Source organism: Gopherus flavomarginatus, chromosome 1, assembly GCF_025201925.1.
Source record: "Gopherus flavomarginatus isolate rGopFla2 chromosome 1, rGopFla2.mat.asm, whole genome shotgun sequence".
Lineage (NCBI taxonomy): Eukaryota > Metazoa > Chordata > Testudines > Testudinidae > Gopherus > Gopherus flavomarginatus.
The window spans coordinates 67,760,624-67,778,731 of record NC_066617.1 but is presented as its reverse complement, the minus strand read 5'-3'; the positions used below and the strand labels follow the sequence as shown (position 1 = coordinate 67,778,731).

The 18,108-nt window shown below is 44.1% G+C and overlaps 1 protein-coding gene across 12 annotated transcripts in view; it reads left to right on the top strand.

Moving 5' to 3' along the window:
* Positions 1-18,108, top strand: part of GRIP1 (glutamate receptor interacting protein 1) — a 584,939-nt gene that overhangs the window by 467,496 nt on the left and 99,335 nt on the right. The gene's annotated exons all lie outside the window — the stretch shown is intronic.

Sequence of the window (18,108 nt, the reverse complement as noted above, 5' to 3'; positions counted from 1 at the left end):
TTGGTACAGCATGCTACTACTCATGCTGCCTCTCCCCACAGGACCCATTACTTGTGTCAAAGCATAACCAAAGAAAATAAGTGCCAAGGGCTTCCTCTCTTCCTGTCTTTGATAGACCTGCTGGGGAGCAAGACAGCAGAGGAAGAGACAAGGGCACTGGTCGGGAGGGGATTGGAGGAACTAAGCTGAGGAAAGCTACCCTACCCCCGGAACTTGCTCACTTTCACGACAAAAGCAGTCTGTGGCTTGAAAATGGGCAGATAGTCCCTTTAACGATTTGCCTTTATGCAAGTGACTGTGGAAACAGCGCACAGTTGGAGGAGGCTGAACAGGAACCACCAGCTTAGGATATGAAAAGAGGGTGTTGGGTAATTATGGGATTGTGGCATGGCAAGGAGATACAATTATTGGATTGTCAGCATAGTAGATGTTTCGTGATAGCAAAGTACCACCATGTTCCCCCCACTGTGACCACTGAGAAAGCCAGGACAACTTCAGTGTGCCCATAATATTACAGGGAGGAGGCAGAGTGCATTTTTGAAGGACATCAGGTGGGTGATAGTTCTAAAACAATGATCCTTAAACATACAATAAGCAAACCAGCGAAAAGACAGCAGAATATATTAAGTGCAGTTTAAGATACTCTCTGACTATAATAAATGGGTTGTGAGTCAATGAAAAAAGCAAATGTGACAGAGCAAAAGATTCCCTGAGTGCTTTTATATTGCTCCCATTGTCTTCAATAAAGAAACCATGTGTAAGACACTGTGAAATTAGCTGTACAGATACTCTTGCTGCTAACGCACAGGCCTTTGAAATAGGATTCCTTGATTCTATTTCCAGCTCTGCCACAACCCTCCTGTGACTTTTAGCAAGTATTGAAGCTAAAATTTTCAAATGTGGCCACTGATTTTGGTGCCCAAGTAGACACATCTTGGCCCCTTTTCAGACTGCAGCTTTCATTGACTTCAATTGAAGTTGTGTGTGCCCAGCATTTCTGAAAATCAGGGCCAAGGCGTGTCTCAGATTGGGCATCAAATCACTAAGCACTCCTGAAAAATTGCACCTGAATATATCTCTGTCTCAGCCCCTTGATATGTAAAACAGGGAGAATGATACTTCGTGCATGCGGCTTTGAGGTGTTGTGGCTAAGCCCCACCAATAATTCCTCTCCTATCAATGACACTGGAGACGCTGTGTAGTGCAGCTGATATATTGCTGGGAACAGGACCAGCTCGTGCTACCAGAAGGCTGGAGCTGCTCTAGCTCCCATATCGATTCAACATTATTCTGGCTCTTATACCATGCTCATCACCAGTAATGCACTAAGAACATGACAAACATCTCATGACAAACATGTCCTCTGATCCTTTCCCTAGGCCAAGAATTACGTGCACTTGAGTGTTCTGTTTTGAAATGTACACATGCATGTGTTGCTCTCTGTTCATTTTAGAGAGGGCAGGTGAAGGAAATGGCCTTGCACTTGGATCGGGAGGTGGTGAGGTTTGTGATGGACCTTAGTTCCTGGAGGAGTTAATTGCCTAGTCCTGGTCTTACCCTTGAGGAAGCTCTGTCTCCTGTCCTTAGGGACAGCAATACATCTGGTTGCCGCAGGGGGATCCTGGCAGGAGTCCCTGCAGTGTCTGAGACAGCAGAGGGAGGAAGCATAGAGGAAGAAATGCAGGTTTCTGTGGAGTGAGGCAGAGAGGGGTAAGAGCTAAATTGAAGGGGATGAGTTTGGGAGTCTCAGATAACCTTAGTCCCAGATTTGGACCTTAGCGTCCAAAATATGGGGGTTAGCATGAAAACCTCCAAGCTTAGTTACCAGCTTGGACCTGGTACCTGCTGCCACCACCCAAAAAATTAGAGTGTTTTGGGGCACTCTGGTCCCTCTGAAAAACCTTCCCTGGGGACCCCAAGACCCAAATCCCTTGAGTTTCACAACAAAGGGAAATAATCCTTTTTCCCTTCCCCCCTCCAGGTGCTCCTGGAGAGATACACAGACACAAGCTCTGTGAATCCAAACAGAGTGAATCTCCCTCTCTGTTCCCAATCCTGGAAACAAAAAGTACTTTCCTCTTCACCCAGAGGGAATGCAAAATCAGGCTAGCCACTTCAACACACACAGATCTCCCCTGATTTCTTCCTCCCACCAATTCCCTGGTGAGTACAGACTCAATTTCCCTGCAGTAAAGAAAAACTCCAACAGGTCTTAAAAGAAAGCTTTATATAAAAAAGAAAGAAAAAATACAAATAGTTTCTCTGTATTAAGATGACACAATACAGGGCAATTTCTTAAAAGAATATTGAATAAACAGCCTTATTCAAAAAGAATACAAATCAAAGCACTCCAGCACTTATATTCATGCAAATACCAAAGAAAAGAAAACCATAGAACTTACTATCTGATTTCTTTGTCCTTACACTTAGAAACAGAAGACTAGAAAGTAGAGCTACTTCTCCAAAGCTCAGAGAAGGCAGGCAGACGGAAAACAAAGACAAAGACACTTAAATCCCTCCACCCAAAGTTGAAAAAATCCGGTTTCCTGATTGGTCCTCTGGTCAGGTGCTTCAGGTGAAAGAGACATTAACCCTTAGCTATCTGTTTATGACACGCCCCCCAAATTGCAGACAGTGGGGAAGCTCACTGGCGGCGATTTCCTTCTAGAACTTGAAAATAAACAGATTAATACAACACATACACCTTTACATATACTCCTAAGTATATAACTAACAGACTTCTACATTTTAAGAACACTTTTTAACTACTGAATTCTGGGAAACTCTCACGGGAGAGTGCATCAGCTACTTTGTTAGAAGCTCCTGTGATGTGTTGAATTTCAAAATCAAAATCTTGGAGAGCCAAACTCCAACGAAGAAGTTTCTTGTTGTTCCCCTTGGCAGTATGAAGCCACTGTAGTGCAGCATGGTCAGTTTGTAGTTGGAACCGCCGTCCCCAAACATATGGGCGTAGCTTTTCCAGGGCGTACACAATGGCATAGCATTCCTTTTCACTGACTGACCAGTGACTTTCCCTCTCAGACAGTTTTTTGCTGAGAAACACGACAGGATGGAAGTTGTGATCTGTTGCTTCCTGCATGAGCACTGCTCCTATACCACGCTCAGATGCATCGGTGGTTACTAGGAATGGCTTGTCAAAATCCGGGGCCCTGAGCACAGGGTCAGACATGAGCGTTGCCTTAAGTTGGGTAAAGGCCTTTTGACACTCATCAGTCCACTTAACTGCATTTGGCTGGGTCTTTTTGGTCAGGTCGGTCAGTGGGGCAGCGATTTGGCTGTAGTGTGGTACAAATCGCCTGTAGTATCCGGCCAAGCCTAAGAAGGATTGGACCTGCTTCTTGGACCGTGGGACAGGCCACTTTTGGATAGCATCTACCTTGGCCTGTAGGGGGTTTATGGTTCCTTGACCCACCTGGTGCCCCAGGTAAGTCACTTTGTTTTGGCCTATTTGACACTTTTTGGCCTTAACAGTTAGTTCTGCCTGCCTGATGCGCTTAAAGACCTTTTCCAGGTGTAGTAGGTGTTCGGGCCAGGAGTCTGAAAAAATGGCCACATCATCGAGGTAGGCAACTGCAAATTCTCCCAGTCCAGCTAGTAGACCATCTACCAGCCTCTGGAAGGTGGCGGGTGCATTTTGAAGGCCGAAAGGAAGGACATTGAATTCATACACCCCCGCATGGGTGACGAATGCTGACCTCTCCTTGGCAGGTTCATCTAGCGGTACTTGCCAGTACCCCTTGGTTAAGTCTATTGTAGAGATGAACTGGGCACGTCCCAACTTTTCCAATAGCTTATCGGTACGTGGCATTGGATAGTTGTCCGGACGAGTTACAGCATTTAGCTTACGGTAGTCCACGCAAAAGCGAATTTCCCCATCTGGTTTGGGTACCAGAACCACTGGAGATGCCCATGCACTGGTAGATGAGCGGATTATACCCATCTGTAGCATGTTCTGGATCTCCCGTTCTATAGCAGCTTGGGCATGAGGAGACACTCGGTAGGGTGGGGTTCTGATTGGGTGAGCATTACCTGTATCAATGGAGTGGTATGCCCGTTCAGTCCGTCCTGGGGTGGCTGAGAACAATGGGGCGAAGCTAGTGCACAGCTCCTTGATTTGTTGCCGCTGCAGACGTTTCAGGGTGGTTGAGAGGTTCACCTCTTCCACGCCACCGTCTTTTTTTCCCGTCGTAGTAGACACCGTCAGGCCACTCAGCATCATCTCCCTGGACTGTAAACTGACAAACCTGTAAGTCTCTGGAATAGAAAGGCTTGAGAGAATTAACATGGTACACTTTAGGCTTTAGTGAGGAATTGGGAAATGCTATGAGGTAGTTTACAGCTCCCAGGCGCTCTTGGACCGTGAAGGGCCCTTCCCATGATGCTTCCATCTTATGGGCCTGTTGCGCCTTCAAGACCATAACCTGGTCTCCTACCTTGAAGGACCGATCTCTGGCATGTCTGTCATACCAGGCCTTTTGCTCTTCCTGAGCATCCTTTAGATTCTCTCTAGCAAGGGCTAAAGAGTGTCGGAGGGTGCTTTGTAGGTTGCTTACAAAGTCCAGAATGTTAGTTCCTGGAGAAGGCGTAAACCCCTCCCATTGCTGCTTTACCAACTGTAATGGCCCCTTAACCTCGTGACCATACACAAGTTCAAATGGTGAAAACCCTAAACTGGGATGTGGTACAGCCCTGTAGGCAAACAGCAACTGCTGCAACACTAGGTCCCAATTATTGGAGAATTCGTTGATGAATTTTCGTATCATGGCCCCCAAAGTTCCATTGAACCTTTCCACCAGGCCATTGGTTTGATGGTGGTACGGGGTGGCAACCAAGTGATTCACCCCATGAGTTTCCCACAGTTTTTCCATGGTCCCTGCCAGGAAATTAGACCCTGAATCTGTAAGGATGTCAGAGGGCCAACCTACCCTGGCAAAGATGTCTGTTAGGGCCAGGCACACAGTGTTAGCCCTGGTGTTGCCTAGAGCGACTGCTTCTGGCCATCGGGTAGCAAAGTCCACTAAAGTCAGTACGTACTGCTTTCCTCTGGGCGTCTTTTTTGGGAAAGGGCCCAGAATATCCACAGCTACTCGCTGAAATGGGACCTCAATTATGGGGAGTGGCTGGAGAGGGGCCTTGACCTGGTCTTGAGGCTTTCCCACTCTTTGGCATACCTCACAAGACCGGACATACTTGGCAACGTCCTTGCCCATCCCCTCCCAGTGGAAGGACTTCCCCAACCGGTCCTTGGTTCTGTTCACCCCAGCATGGCCACTGGGATGATCATGGGCTAAGCTTAAGAGCTTCCCCCGGTACTTAGTTGGAACCACCAACTGTTTTTGCGTCTGCCATTCTTCCCGGTGTCCACCAGAAAGAATTTCCTTGTATAAAAGTCCTTGGTCTATAACAAACCGGGATCGATTAGAAGAGCTGAGAGGCGGTGGGGTGCTCCGTGCCGCCGCCCACGCTTTCTGAAGGCTGTCATCTGCTTCCTGCTCAGTCTGGAACTGTTCCCTTGAGGCTGGGGTCACCAGTTCTTCCTCAGACTGTGGACTTGGGCTTGGTCCCTCTGGAAGCGATGTAGGTGATGGGGTTGTTTCCGTTGCTGGTGTACCGCTCTCCGCTGGTGCACCTGAGGGTATTTCAGGCTCTGGCTGAGCCTTTTGGGTATGGCTGTCTTTTGCTTCTGCCAGTTCTGGCTCGCTGGCGCCCTCTGGCGTTGAGTTTGAAGATGGGGTTGCACTTGCTGGTGCTGGTTGCTGTTCCAGTTCCGGGCCTGGGACTGGAGGTGTTGTGGCTGTTTCAGTGGTTGGCATGGAATCCGGGTCCACTACCTCTGTCTGGGTCTCTGGTAACACAGACGGGGCCTCTGTGGACGGCTCAGGAACAGGAAGGGGTCTGGAAGCTTGCCTGGTTTGGCTACGTGTAACCATTCCCACTCTCTTGGCCCGCCTCACCTGGTTGGCCAAGTCTTCCCCCAGTAGCATGGGGATAGGATAATTGTCATAGACTGCAAAAGTCCACATTCCTGACCAGCCTTTGTACTGGACAGGCAGTTGAGCTGTAGGCAAGTCTACAGCTTGTGACATGAAGGGGTAAATTGTAACTTTGGCCTTTGGGTTGATGAATTTGGGGTCAACGAAGGATTGGTGGATAGCTGACACTTGTGCCCCCGTGTCTCTCCACGCAGTAACCTTCTTTCCGCCCACTCTCAAATTTTCCCTTCGCTCCAAGGGTATTTGAGAGGCATCCGGGCCTGGGGATCTTTGGTGTGATGGTGGTGTAATGAATTGCACTCGCATGGTGTTCTTGGGACACTTGGCCTTGATATGTCCCAGTTCATTACACTTAAAGCATCTTCCATCTGATGGGTCACTGGGCCGAGGTGAGTTACTGGAGACTGGTGAGGTTGAAGGGTAGGGTATCTGTGGCTTTACTTGGGTGGTATGTGGGGTCTTTGGCTGTCCTCGGTTGTAGGGTTTATGGTCTGTGTGCCCCCTGGGGTAATCGTTCCCCTTGACAGTAGCTTTCTTGCTTTCTGCCAGTTCCATCCATTTGGCTCCAATCTCCCCCGCCTCAGCGATATTCTTGGGGTTTCCATCTTGTATGTACCGTGTGATGTTTTCAGGAACACCATCCAAGAACTGCTCCATTTGTATGAGGAGGTTCAGTTCTTCCAAGGTTTGAATGTTGTTTCCTGTTAGCCAGGCCTCATAGTTTTTTGCAATGTAGTAGGCGTGTTTGGGAAATGACACCTCTGGTTTCCACTTTTGGGTTCTGAAGCGCCGACGGGCATGATCTGGGGTTATCCCCATCCTGTATCTGGCCTTGGTTAGAAAAAGTTTATAGTCATTCATTTGGTGCTTAGGCATTTCAGCTGCCACCTCTGCTAAAGGTCCACTGAGCTGTGACCTCAATTCTACCATGTACTGGTCTTCGGGAATGCTGTACCCAAGACAGGCTCTTTCAAAATTTTCCAAGAAGGCCTCGGTGTCATCACCTGCCTTGTAGGTGGGAAATTTCCTGGGCTGTGGAGCAATATTTGGCGCCGGGTTGTTAGGGTTGGCTGGCACAGGCAACCCAGCTTTTGCCATTTCCAGTTCATGTTTTCTCTGTTTTTCCTTCTCTTCATTTTTTTTTTGTTGCTTTTCCATTTCTCGGCGGTGGGCCAACTCTTCTTCTTCTTGTTTCCTTCGGTGTGCTGCCTCTTGGGCTGCTTGTTCTCTTTGGTAGGCTGCCTGTTCTCTTTGGTAGGCTGCCTCTTTGATCTGTTCTTCTCTTTCTTTCATCTCCATCTCTTTTTGTTTTATTTCCAGTTGCTGTTTGTGTTTTTCCATCTCTCGCCTGTGTTCAGCTTCTTTGATTTGTTCTTCGGCCTCAATTTTTGCCTTAGAAGTCATGGTTCCTGTTTTCTTGGGTTGGGGTGCCCTCCGGTGTTTATCTTCTGAACTGCAGGTTCTTTGTTGCCTCCTGAAGTCTGCCTAGCAACAGTGCCTTTAGCTAATTTTCCTTTTCTCTCTCTAGCTAATGTTCAATGAAGGGAAACCAGAAAAACCACTTTATTTGCATGCATATAAGTGCTGGTATGACTCTCAATGGGAGTGCTATTGTGTGACAAAAGACTGTTAACAGGTTCTTAATGGCTTCTCGCTTAACATGCAAGCCACAAACTGCGAGAGAGAGCAGAAAAAAAAAAATTCTTTCTGGTTCCCTTTTAAAACCAACTGCTTCTCTCTGCTAAAAAGCCCTTAGCAGAGAAAAGAAAAATATAATATTTCTACTGGCTTCTGGGTTCTGTCTATCTCCCACCAACTGCCACTCATGTAATAACCTTAGTCCCAGATTTGGACCTTAGCGTCCAAAATATGGGGGTTAGCATGAAAACCTCCAAGCTTAGTTACCAGCTTGGACCTGGTACCTGCTGCCACCACCCAAAAAATTAGAGTGTTTTGGGGCACTCTGGTCCCTCTGAAAAACCTTCCCTGGGGACCCCAAGACCCAAATCCCTTGAGTCTCACAACAAAGGGAAATAATCCTTTTTCCCTTCCCCCCTCCAGGTGCTCCTGGAGAGATACACAGACACAAGCTCTGTGAATCCAAACAGAGTGAATCTCCCTCTCTGTTCCCAATCCTGGAAACAAAAAGTACTTTCCTCTTCACCCAGAGGGAATGCAAAATCAGGCTAGCCACTTCAACACACACAGATCTCCCCTGATTTCTTCCTCCCACCAATTCCCTGGTGAGTACAGACTCAATTTCCCTGCAGTAAAGAAAAACTCCAACAGGTCTTAAAAGAAAGCTTTATATAAAAAAGAAAGAAAAAATACAAATAGTCTCTCTGTATTAAGATGACACAATACAGGGCAATTTCTTAAAAGAATATTGAATAAACAGCCTTATTCAAAAAGAATACAAATCAAAGCACTCCAGCACTTATATTCATGCAAATACCAAAGAAAAGAAAACCATAGAACTTACTATCTGATTTCTTTGTCCTTACACTTAGAAACAGAAGACTAGAAAGTAGAGCTACTTCTCCAAAGCTCAGAGAAGGCAGGCAGACGGAAAACAAAGACAAAGACACTCAAATCCCTCCACCCAAAGTTGAAAAAATCCGGTTTCCTGATTGGTCCTCTGGTCAGGTGCTTCAGGTGAAAGAGACATTAACCCTTAGCTATCTGTTTATGACACAGAGGGATTAAAATCTGTTTCTTCCCTGCTGCCCTTTACTGTAAAATGTCCCAATTTTTCATTCTCAGAGTGGGAGAGGAAAGAGTGCTTCTTTTTCTTTCCACTTCACTAACAACCTCCCTTATTCCCATGCTTCTCTGTGACACACCCAGCCACAGTGTCCCAGCTTTTCACTTTGAATATCAGAGAAGTGCTGATGGAAGATGGAGGGAGCGGACAGACTGTCACCTACAGCACCCACTGATCATCGCAGAACCACGGTGACACTTAATGCACTTGTGCACTTAATGCACTTTTAAAGAGTTTTGAGATACCTGAAAAGAAGGCGAGTGCAATGGGAGAGTTATACACTGACAAAGCACTTCAGTTGCTTTGGAGTGCTCTCAGAATATTTGAGGGACATGGGCTACAGGTGTTTTCTGCAGTTTGTGCTATTAGTACTTCACAGTGCTGAAAGTGCTTCTGGAAGGCTCAAAAATTGAGCTACAAAGAATACCCTCTCTCCTTTTTTCAGGCTCAAAGCTTGCCTTATTTGCTACTAGAGGAAGGCTGTTAGACGCATAAGTGGTAAAAATTTCAGATTTTTCCCCTTGGTTTGTCTGAGAACACAAACCTTACTTTGATCACCATGTTATCATATGAGGTGTAGCAATGTTAGAGAAGGATTTTCCACGTGATAAGGTATTTCTTCACACACCTTTTTCACACAGTCAACCTGTGGAACTCGATGCCACTGGATATAGTGAAGGCCAAAAGTATAACTGAGTTCAACAAAGAATTAGGTAAGTTCATGGAGTATAAGTCCATCAGTGGCTATTAGCCAAGATGGTCAGGGATGCAACTCCATGCTCCAGGTGTTCTTAAACTTCTGATTGCCAGAGGGACTGGATGACAGGGGATGGATCACTCGATACATTGACCTGTTCTGTTCGCTTCCTTTTAAGTATCTGGCATTGGCCATTGTCAGCACACAGGATGCTGGCGTAGATAGCCCATTGGCCTGATACAGTATGACCATTTTTTATGTTCTTATGAGAAAATAGCATGTCTCAGTATGCTCCAACAGCTTTTGTAAGCCAGTGACTTTACAGTGGAGTATGAATGCAGATCAAGGGTGATCAGTTCCACTAATTTCTAATCTATAGAGAGCAAGGTGAGATGAACTGAGGAATATTTAGCATTTCTCTGGAAACACTTATGTTAGGGAAGTTGTCTTTTGGGCAATGTGCTGGTGCCCATCGCCAATACTCTAGTCACCATAAATGCTGTATAAATAACAATGATGTGCCCAAAACAAAATGAGGAATTTCTCCTCTGCTTTCCTCTCCACTTTTGGTGTAAGTTTGGTTATGTTTCCACTCAGTCATAAGTGCAGTGACACCTTATCTTCCTTTATTGTATTTTTTTTTGAAGTGCACAGGATTCTTTAATTTCAGTGTTGGCGCTGAAAATCATGATCACGATTACACCTATGTATGCCAGCTGCTTTTCCTTACAGGGCTGCTTGGAACTTGCAGAAGGCATTACCACTAATACTGGTTGTTGACTGATAAGTCTCACCACTGTGACTGATGGCATCTAGGTGTCTCATTGCTTTATTGAGCTTTTTCACTTTCTTGATTTATTTCTTCCCAGCTATAGTGGTATAAGTAAAAGATCCACTGCACTGACTTGCAGCAATTTTGGGGGATGCTATATTGGTGGGCAAGAAGTATCAGTAATGAGTGGAGCTGGAAGGATAGAGGGAGCTATTGAATAGCCCTAGCATAATGGAGGAACTACACTGTGTGATAACCATACACAGCAGAGATGCAGTGTGTCAGCTAGTGAAAGGAGGGGCTGTTTGGGATTAAAGGTGCAGAGGGAGGGTCATGAGAGGAGATGTATAGCTAGCTGTGAAGAACCAGCCCTGTAAAAACCTGGATTGCAGCATGATGCTGTGTTTTGTTTTTTAAATCTGAGCTGCTGGAGCATTTGTACTAAAGTATTAAGATGATCCAGGGGAGAATCACAAAATTCTAGGGCCTGAACCTCACTCTGTCCTGAATTTAATGGATTATGATCTTTTGTAGCTAATTTTGCGTATTAACAATTGATGTAAAGAACTTTACTGCCCGCTGCTCGGGCCTACCTCGACCGGGTCCTGCGAGAGGGCATGCCTCGCCCACCCTCCACCCCATTTGCATTGCTCGAAGACCAGTTTTGTTGGTCGTACAAAACCAGGTGATATTGTGCTACATATTGAGCACCATCTATTGATACTTTATCTATTGACTAACATTTTTAGTAGGATTGTCAATTAATTTCAGTTAACGCAAACGATTAATTCAAAACAGATTAACTCAATTAAAAAAATTGTAATTAATCGCAGTTTTAATCACACTTCTAAACAATAATATCATAAATTTCAATTGGTATTCTAAATATTTTTGGATCTTCTACATTTTCAGATATATTTGAATTATAACAATACAAAGTATACAGTGCTCACTTTATATTATTTTTATTATAAATATTTGCATTGTAAAAAAGATAAACAAAAGAAATAGTATTTTTCAATTTACCTCATACAACTACTGTAGTGAAATCTCTTTATTGTGAAAGTGCAAATGTAGATTTTTTTTTATTTTTTTTTGCATAACTGCATTCAAAAATAGAACTATGGAAAATTTTAGAGCTTACAAGTCCACTCAGTCCTACTTCTTGTTCAGTCAATCACCAAGACAAACAAGTCTGTTTACATTTATGGGTGATAATGCTGCCCACTTCTTATTTAGAATGTCGCCTGAAAGTGAAAACAGGTGTTTACATGGCATTTTTGTAGCCAGCATTGCAAGGTATTTACGTGCCAGATGTGCTGCACATTCGAATGTCCCTTCATGCTTCGGCCACTATTCCGGAGGACATGCTTCCATGCTGATGATGCTTGTTTTTTTAAAAAAAAATGCATTAATTAAATTTGACTGAACTTCTTGGGAGAGAATTGTATGTCTCCTGCTCCATGGTTTTACCCGCATTCCGCCATGTATTTTGTGTTATGGCAGTCTCGGCTAAAGACCCAGCACATGTTGTTTGATTTAAGAACACTTTCACTGCAGATTTGACAAAGCACAAAGAAGGTACCAATGTGAGATTTCTAAAAGTAGCTACAGCACTCGACCGAAGGTTTAAGAATCTGAAGTGCCTTCCAAAATCTGACAGGGACAAGATGTGGTGCATGCTGTGAGAAGTCTTTAAAGAGAAACACTCCAATGCAGAAACTACAGAAACTGAACCACCAAAAAAGAAAATCAACCAACCTTGGGGGCATCTGACTCAGATGATGAAAATGAATGTGCATCAGTTTGCACAGCTTTGGACTGTTACTGAGCAGAACCCGTCATCAGCATGGAAGCGCGTCCTCTGGAATGATTGTTGAAGTTTGAAGGGGCATACAAATATTTGAGGTGAATTGAAAAATACTATTGCTTTTGTTTATCTTTTTACAGTGCAAATATTTGTAATAAAAATTTATAGTATAAAGAGCACTGTACACTTTGTATTCTGTGTTGTAATTGAAATCAATATGTGAAAATGTAGAAAACATCCAAAAATATTTAAATAAATGGTATTCTATTGTTTAACAGTAAGATTTAAAAAAAATTTTGATTCATCGCAGTTTTAATTTTGCATTTAATCACAATTAATTTTTTTAATCGTTTGACAGCCCGACTATTTACATATATACAGACATGCGGCATTCCTGTAGCAGGGCGAGATGCTTCCTTTTCCACATCTATGCATCAGTGTGTTCTGTGGACACTGGCAGAGAATTTCCCTTAGTTTGGATCTCTTTTCTGATTAAAACAAGGACCCTTGGGAACTGACAATGATCTCTCCTTTCACTTTGAGAGGAATCGGATTTTGTGAGCGCCTTTGATTCATGTACTGATGATCACTTGCCATTAGAAACCCACATGTTTAAATATCCTGTTGACCTCAAACAGCTACTGTGGGTGGTTTGACTTTTCTTTTTGGCTCACTGCGTTTCTTACTGGATTTGGTCAAAGAAGCACAACATCAAAGGGCTATGCAGGCTTTGCTTTTTATCTCTCTCAGGTGAATAGATGGAAGAACTTTGGGGCACCTAGGAGGGAGATGCCATTGGAGAACCCAAATAACAGACAAAATAACACTAGTAGTCTTTGAGTAGCTGTGTGTTTCAACAGCTGCTGTCCTCTTAAGCTCAACAGACTGTGTGAAATCCCTCCCTCTTCTCTCTTTTTATCTGTTTTAAAATGATTATTTTCAACTAGTCTTGGTTGTTGTTATGTCCTTTTAAGTTGATAACCTTTTACCTAAAGAAGCAGAGCTCACAAACAAGCAACCTGTTTCTCCCTTCCATTTATATGAGAGAAAAGTGAAGAGCACATACAGTTAGAAATAGGGCTTGGAATCTCTCCAGAAACACTGTTCTCATGTTTGAGCACTTCCCAGCTGAAACCAGAGGGTACTAGTAGACTTTGAAAAGGAAAAAAAGTAAAAGTTAACAAGACTTTTTGAACCTTGCAGTTTGTTCACTTTGCATTTGTTTTGGGACGAGGGGTGACTTATTTTATCCAGACCTGTTTGCCCATCACTGTTTGAGTCAGGAATGATTTGCCCCAAAACATACCATGGCTCACGGCCCCCAATGACAGGGGCCCCCAAAACATAGGCACAGGAACTAGGGGTGCAAGGGGTGCTGCAGCACCTTCACATCTTATGCGGGGCTCGGCTGCCATTCCCCGCCCGGGGTCTTGGCGGCTGCTGCCTCATGCCCGGGGCTCTGCTGGCTCTGCTGCCACCCCACACCCTGGGTCTCAGCTGCCTCCCCATGCCCAAGGCTCTGTAGGCTCTGCGGCCTCCCCACGCCCAGGATCTTGGCTGCTGTCCTGTCATGGTATAATCCCCCTCTCTGAACCTTAGCGTCCAAAAGATGGGGTACCAGCATGAATTCCTCTAAGCTCAATTACCAGCTTAGTACTTGTAGCGCTGCCACCAACCAGGAATTCCAGTGCCTGGTACACTCCGGTCCCCCCCCAAAATCTTGCCCGGGGACCCCCAAGACCCAGTCCCTCTGGATCTTAACACAAGGAAAGTAAACCCTTTCCCTCACCGTTGCCTCTCCCAGACTTCCCCTCCCTGGGTTACCCTGGAAGATCACCGTGATTCAAATTCCTTGAATCTTAAAACAGAGAGGAAAATTCACCTTCCTCCCTCCTTCTCTCTCTCCCTCCCAGACTCTCCCTGAGAGAGAAGGTAATCCTAACACAGAGAGAAAATTAATCTTTCTCTCCCCCTTCCCTCCTTTCTCCCCACCAATTCCCTGGTGGATCCAGACCCAGTCCCCTGGGGTCTCACCAGAATAAAAAAATCAGGTTCTTAAACAAGAAAAGGTTTTAGTTAAAGAAAGAAAAAACAGTAAAACTTATCTTTGTAAATTTAAGATGGAATATGTTACAGGGTCTTTCAGCTATAGACACTGGGAATACCCTCCCAGCCTAAGTATACAAGTACAAATTAAAATCCTTTCAGCAAAATACAAATTTGAACTCCTTCCAGCCAAATACACATTTGCAAATAAAGAAAACAAACATAAGCCTAACTCATCTTATCTACCTAGTACTTACTATTCTGAGCACATAAGAGCCTGTATCAGAGAGATTGGAGAGAAACCTGGTTGCACATCTGGTCGCTCTCAGAACCCAGAGAGAACAACAAGCAAACACTAACAGCACACACAAAAACTTCCCTCCCTCAAGATTTGAAAGTTTCCTGTCCCCTGATTGGTCCTCTGGTCAGGTGATGGCCAGGCTCACTGAACTTGTTAACCCTTTACAGGCAAAAGAGACATGAAGTACTCCTGTTCTATTAACCCTTAACTATCTGTTTATGACATGGCCCATGCCCAGGGCTCTGCTGCTGCCCCGCTGGCCGGGCTGGAGAAATAGGCAGAGACCCGTGTGGGCTGAACACCCACCTGTAGGTGGGGGGGAGCACAATTCCATCGGCAACCACCTGAGTGCCCTGCTGCCTCCACACACTGATCTCTGCTCGCCTCCCCTGGCCGCTGGGTCCTTGCAAAGCAGGTGGCTATGATCACCCTTAGCCACCTCCAGCCATGCTGCAGCTCCCATGGATGGGCTCAGGCACCTCCCTGTCTCCCCAGAAGCCCGTGTGGTTCTGTGCGCTGAACAATATGTTTTAACATAAATGGCATGGGGCGTCAGCAGAGCCCCACATAAAACGTGGGGGTGCTGCAGCACCCCCTGCACCCAGAGCCGCTGATGGTGGGGGGGTACAAAAGGGGCAGCTTCCCCTTAGTCCGGCAATTTAAAAGGCCCTGGGGCTCCTGGCCGCTGTCACCACTACTGGTAGAGCCAAAAATGAAGCTTCACACGGGGCCCTACTAACTCTAAATCTACCACTGGTTTGAGTAGTACATTAAATACATTAAGTACATTGATAGGCCTTTTTGCTAATGGTCAAAATTGAGCAGCAAAAACGGTTCCCTACTATTTATCTGAAGAAACATGAATCTAGGCAAGGTTGTTGTTAGCATGCAGAAAGTAATTTCACAGCCTCTGGGGGGTTTTAATCAAGCCTTGTATGCTGATTTGAGATGCACTGCTTAAAAGTGAGGAAACTGATTAACGAAATGAAAATTCTAGAGTTTTCCATGCAAACATTCATCAGTATATCTTATATAATTACATAGCCAGTAAATCAACATGGTATGTAAATGCTTCAGTCATGGTGTAAATATCTTAATGACTGAAACATCTTTAGACATGAATAATTTATATCTGTATGATTCATTTTTCATACCCATGCTTTACTTCAACATGATAAACTAATCCTTCTCTGTCAGGGGATATGCACTTGATTATCCTTTCCAGATTTCTCTTTCTTGTGCTTATTTTTCTCAGTTAGACACACTCCATTTCTTTTCTTCTGCTTTCTCTAATGTAGTTATCTTATTTATTCACCTTGTCTACCGTAGTTTAGTTTACCTTCCCAGTATATCTCAACAGACATCTAGAAATGCTGCCAGAGAATAAGCTGATTTTTCCTCTTACGAGCAACTTTGCAAGCACTGCAGCAGCATCTTGAGACACTGACTCAGTATCACCAGATGACATTAGCATCTTCTTTTTTCTTTGTTGTTGTAGGGGAGACCTAGATTATGGGAAGTACTTTCTAGTGACAGGCCAATGTCAGGTTAATGTTTATCACTTGCAAAATCTTTATTGGTACAGTCCTTTGCCACAATATTTATTACAAAAATGGCTTTCTTCTTTACAGAGTGTCATAAAATACTCATGCTCAAATAATTTGTCTGTAGTTCCAAATATCAGTTGCCAAAATTAGCTGAAAAAATGACCACAAGCACAGGACTGGGAGCCAGGAGTTCATAAGTTCTAGTCTCTGCAATGGACACCTTTGGCCATAGGCAAGTCAACTAGGGAAAATTTTTCAAAAGGATACTTCTGGGTGCTTCTGTTTTGGGAACTCCAATTTGAGACATTGTTGGCCTGATTTTCAAAGTTGCTAAGTGCCTTCTACTTCCCTTGATTTTAATAGTGTCTATGGATGTCCAGCACCTCTGGAAATCAGGTGCAGTGGGTCTCTGTTGGGCACAAAATTGAGGCACCCGGAATTAGTGGCCACTCCTGGAAAAGTTAGCCTTGATTTCTCTACCTGAATCTTCCATCTGCAGGAAGGGGATAATGATATCAATCTACTTCACAGGAGGTTTTGTGAAGGATAATTAGCTAATACCTCTAACACAATGAACAATTCCACCCCACCACCTCTTTCTTCTTTTCACTCCCTTTCATTCCTGTATTCTAAGTTTGAGGACCACCCGACCTCCATTACTTAATAGTATTTCCAGTTCTGTTTGTTTACTTCCCACACACGTTTTCCGCTGTATCTATGCTTTGGGACAATAATACAGCATTTCACATTCTTAATCTTCTAGTTCCTGTTCAGTGCTTTTTTTCTTGGCCACTTGTTGAGTTATTATCTTTGGCTTGTTCTTGGATAGTTCCTTCTCCTTGTCAAGATTAGGACATCTATTGCAGCTGTCTCTTGAATCACGCGATCATTCTTCCTCTTCTGCAGAATTCCATTTTATATCACACTTTGTATATTAGAAATACATGACAGATTCTTTAAGATTCAATAAAAGACCTCATGTCCCCTTTTCCTTTTCCTAACTAGTTTTAATCTCAGCTAATAAACACTACCAATTTCAGTTCCAGCAGCTTCTGTGGAGGCCGTCACATCTAAACATGTGCCTCTCCTCACAGCAGACATCCCAGTGTTCTGTGAACCAAAACTCCTTCTGTACATCCATTAAGTTTACTGCAGTGTTAATATTCTTCTTTCTCCACTGATGCATGGCTCTAGGAGCACCTCTGAAAAGATCAATTTTCTGTGTCTCAGTTTTCAGTTGTCATCTTACATCCCTGAAATGCATCTTCTTTTTATCAAATCTCCCTTTCACTTGTCTCTTTTGTTGCCTGATTGTCAATAGCTGGTAGAGATTCCCCAGTTATTTTTCAGAATATACTTCACTCTTATTATCACATGCATTATCTTGGCATTCGGGAGGCAGACTACCATCTTTTTTCCCTTGATCTGAGTAACAAATATTTTGGGCGTAGTTCCTCAACACAGTCGCTAATTAGATTCATTTGCTGCTTCTTGGCCAGTTGTTGAGTTACTATCTTTGGACTGTTCTTTCTCCTTTTTAAGGACAGGGTATCTATGGCAGGTGTCTCTTGAATCACTCCACACACCTTTCTTTCTGCTCTTCATACTATTTCTAGTTGCCATACAGTCACTTATTCCATTTTTTTCACAATGGTCTTTTCTGTTATCTCAGCCTGTCTCTGGTGATTTCACCTCTCATCAAATTTTCCTTCACCTTTTTCTCTCAGCCGTTTCAGTTACCATAAAAGGCCTTCCACTTCTCCAAAAACTAAACCAACATGCACTTTTATACATCTTTTACTTTTATGCCTATTCACTTCCTACCTATGTAGCTCTACTGGTCTTCATTCAGATATTGAAACATCTTTAACTTTTCACTGCCTTAGTTACTTAAATAGCATTCTATGTCCCTGATGAATTTTTACTTCAGTTGTTGTCTCTTAGCAAGTCATTCTGTTCTTTCTTTCCATCTCAGAATTGCATCAGTCTGCTGCTTCTAAGGGTCTTCGAGTCAGAGCTCTCATATGCCTAACCTCCACATCTTGTTATCAACAATGACTTTACCAACCTGCTCTCACTTTCATTCATTCCACACTCAAAATATAGGCGCCCTAGTTAATGCTTTAAATCCCATAATCGCTCTCTGGAACTCCCCAA